Source organism: Dasypus novemcinctus, chromosome 2, assembly GCF_030445035.2.
Source record: "Dasypus novemcinctus isolate mDasNov1 chromosome 2, mDasNov1.1.hap2, whole genome shotgun sequence".
NCBI classification, from domain to species: domain Eukaryota; kingdom Metazoa; phylum Chordata; class Mammalia; order Cingulata; family Dasypodidae; genus Dasypus; species Dasypus novemcinctus.
The window spans coordinates 149837346-149841426 of NC_080674.1; the positions used below are offsets into that span (position 1 = coordinate 149837346).

Here is a 4081-nt window from a genome sequence, read left to right on the forward strand (position 1 = left end):
CTGCAATAGTGACATACATCCACTCTAGCTCACAGAAAGACACTACTGTATCTGTACCATCAATCACAATTCTCATTCACCTCTCGGTTCACTGTGTTATTCAGTCCCTAGATTATTCTCTAGCTTTCTTTCAATTGACATTTACATCCCTAGATACCCTTTTCAGCCACAATCCCATTTATAAGCCAGCTGCTACTCACTCTAATGTGTTACCATCAATTCTATCCATTTCCACACTTTTACTTTCAAGTTAATTAAAACTTCGACGTACATTAACCATCAGTACTCCTTCACTGCCCTCCTCTTATCTCCTAATAACCTGTACTCTGGGTTTTAACTCCATGCATTTATTCTTTGAATTTAGTTCATATTAATGGGATATGGTTAAGTAATTTTTAACAGGATTTTTTTATTGACTTTGTAATAATATTACATTAAAAATATATATATATGAGGTCCCATTCAACCCCACCACCCCCACCCCACCTCTCCCCCCCCAGCAACACTCATTCCCATCATCATGACACATCCATTGCATTTGGTAAGTACATCTTTGGGCACCTCTGCACCTCATGGTCAATGGTCCACATCATGGCCCATACTCTCCCCCATTCCATCCAGTGGGCCCTGTGAGGATGGTGATTGCCCCTGAAGCACCATCCAGGGCAGCTCCGTGTCCCAAAGACGCCTCCACTTCTCATCTCTTCTTGCCTTTCCCCATACCCATCAGCCACCATGTCCACTTTTCCCAATCCAATGCCACCTTTTCTATGTGGACATTGGATTGGTTGTGTCCATTGCACCTCTATGTCAAGAGGAGGCTCAGATTCCACATGGATGCTGGATGCAATCCTCCCACTTTCAGTTGTAAGCACTCTAGGCTCCATGGTGTGGTGGTTGTCCTTCTTCAACTCCATCTTAGCTGAGTGTGGTGAGTCCAATCAATCAGATTGTAGGTGCTGGAGTCTGTTGAGGCTCAGGGCCTGGCTATCACATTGTCAGTCCAGAGATTCAAATCCCCTAAATATATCTTAAACCCCAACACTAACTGCAACTCCAGCACATTAGCATGAAAGTCTTATGAAGAGAGATCCCATCTGAGTCCAGATTCATCACACATAAACATCAGTTCCAAAGAGGGGCCATCTGACCTGGTAGTTAACCCCATCTGCCATGACCATAACTCCCATGCGTCTCTTTAACCCTCAAAGGAACCAATACTTGGGGGTTGTATCTGCTTTATCTGTCTCTTATACTCTGCTCAGTTGTGCATAAGGGCAATCCTTCTGACAGCATCCAGACTCTTTTTTAGAGACTTGTAGCCACATAAATTCATTTCTCCTTTCCATTTCCCCCTTACATTAGGTCAAAAGTCATGTTATTTTATGTAGACAGGGATATTCTGCTGATCTGCTTTGAACCTTCTGTACAAGGTCATTTTCCAGTTGCATCATCAGTTGGTAGTTGATAGTGATCCCTCGGTGCCAGGGAGGCTCATCCCCGGGTGTCATGTCCCACGCTGGGGGGAAGGCATTGCATTTACATGCTGAGTTTGGCTTCGAGACTGGCTACATTTGAGTAACATGAAGGCTGACAGGAGGAAATTCCCAGGCACAATGCTGCTCTAGGCCTTGTTCTTATTTTAGGCTTATCAGCTCACAAGCATAGTCATTAGCGTCAGGGGCTCACTGTTGAACCCTCACTCCCTCCCGGTCCCTGCCGCTGCACCTGGGAGACTGTCGCTGCTCCCCTAGGGACCACGACAGAGCACCACTGGCCAGGAACCCAGTACCCCCCCTGCTGTGGTTTTTAATTGTTGCCACTGTGAGTATATCCAAACATTACCATGCACCCTGGACATATGTTCTGTACAGCTCCCTGTCAGCCATATATCACCTGTCAATGGTATCCCATACCAGTATTCCTCCGTTGCCATTTTTTTTTTTAAAGATTTATTTATTTATTTATTTAATTTCCCTCCCTCCCCTGGTTGTCTGTTCTTGGTGTCTATTTGCTGCGTCTTGTTTCTTTGTCCGCTTCTGTTGTCGTCAGCAGCACGGGAAGTGTGGGCGGCGCCATTCCTGGGCAGGCTGCTCTTTCTTTTCACGCTGGGCGGCTCTCCTCACGGGCGCTCTCCTTGCGCGTGGGGCTCCCCCGCGCGGGGGACACCTTGCGTGGCACGGCACTCCTTGCGCGCATCAGCACTGCGCATGGCCAGCTCCACACGGGTCAAGGAGGCCCGGGGTTTGAACCGCGGACCTCCCATATGGTAGACGGACGCCCTAACCACTGGGCCAAAGTCCGTTTCCCCCCTCCGTTGCCATTGTTGAACCACTCTGTGATCCAGAACTCCCTGAAATTTGAAGCCCAATATAATGTCAGGGTCCCTTACTAGGAAATGGCATATAGCGATGGGTTTAAAAGTTAGATAAAGAATACGTGTTGACTTGGAAAAAATTCTACATCCTATCTTTTTCTTTTTTTTTTCCCCCCCCCCTAATTATTGAACTTCTCTTCACAGGAGCCCTAGACCACCTCAATGCATATATATAATATACAGAAAAATATGGAATGCTTCACGAATTTGCGTGTCATCCTTGTGCAGGGGCCATGCTAATCTTCTCTGTATCGTTCCAATTTTAGTATATGTGCTGCCGAAGTGAGCACTGGTTAAGTAATTTTTGACAAGCCTGTCAAACCCATCCAGCTTGTTTAGAACAGTCTATTCAACAAATGGTCCTGGGAGAACTGGATATCCATAGCAGAAAGAAAGAAAGCAAGGGGACTCCTATCTCACACCTTATACAAAATTTAACTCAAAATGGATTTAAAAAAACCTAAATACAAAAGCTAGAACCATAAAGCTCCTAGAGGAAAATGTAGGAAAACATTTTCAAGTCCTGGTGGTAGGTGGTAGGTACTTAAACCTTATACCTGAAGCACGAGCAATGAAAGAAAACATGGCCCTCCTCAAACTTAAACACTTCTGTGATTCAAAGGACTTTGTCAAGAAGATAAAAAGGTAGCCCACTCCATGGGAGAAAATATTTGGAAACCACATATCCAATAAGGGTTTTATTTCTATTCTATATAAAGAAATCATACAACTCAATAATAAAAGAGCAAGCAAACCAATTTAAAAATGGGCAAAAGACTTAGACATTTCTCTAAAGAGGAAATACAGATGTCCAAAAAGCACGTGAAAAAAGTGTTCAATATCACTAGCTATTAGGGAAATGCAAATCAAAACAGCAATGATGTATTATCTCATACCACATAGAATGGCCATTATTAAAAAAAAAAACAGAAACAGTAAGTGCTGAAAAAGATGTGGAGAAATAGGAACACTTTTTCAATAGTGATGGGATTGTAAAATGGTGCAGCCTCTTTGGAAGACAGTTTGGTGGTTCTTCAGGAAGCTAAATATAGAAATTCCATATGATCCAGCAATTCCTCTACTAGGAATATATCCAGAAGAACTGAAAACTGTGACTCAAACAGACATTTGCATACTGATGTTCATATCAGCGTTATTCACAATTGCCAAAAGATGGAAACAACCCAAGTGTCCATCAACCAATGAATGGATAAACAAAATGTGGTATATACATATGATGGAATACTATGCTGCAGAGAGTAGAAATGAAATTGGGACACTTGATAATATGGATGAATCTTGAAGACATTAACGCTAAGTGAAATAAGTCAGACACAAAAGGAAAAATATTGCATGGTCTCACTAATATTAACTAAATGTGGAGAATAAATGCATGGAGTTAAAACCTAGAGTACAGGTTATTAGGAGATAAGAGGAGGGCAGTAAAAGAGTACTGATGTTTAATGTATGTAGAAGTTTTAATTAACCTGACTGTAAAAGTGTGGAAATGGATAGAATTGATGGTAACACATTAGAGTGAGTAGCAGCTGGTTTATAAATGGGATTGTGGCTGAAAAGGGTGTCTAGGGATGTACATATCAACTGAAAGAAAGCTAGAGAATAATCTAGGGACTGAATAACACAATGAACCCAGAGGTGGATGAGAATTGTGGTTAATAGTACAAATGAAGAAGTTGTTGATGT

General features: G+C 42.6%; 1 non-coding gene across 1 annotated transcript; it reads right to left on the reverse strand.

Annotated features, from left to right (window-relative positions):
• Positions 1–2560: 2560 nt before the first annotated feature.
• LOC111762779 (U6 spliceosomal RNA) lies at positions 2561–2667 on the reverse strand. The gene has a single exon (XR_002795806.1). It is a non-coding gene; the product is annotated as a U6 spliceosomal RNA (small nuclear RNA).
• Positions 2668–4081: the final 1414 nt, after the last annotated feature.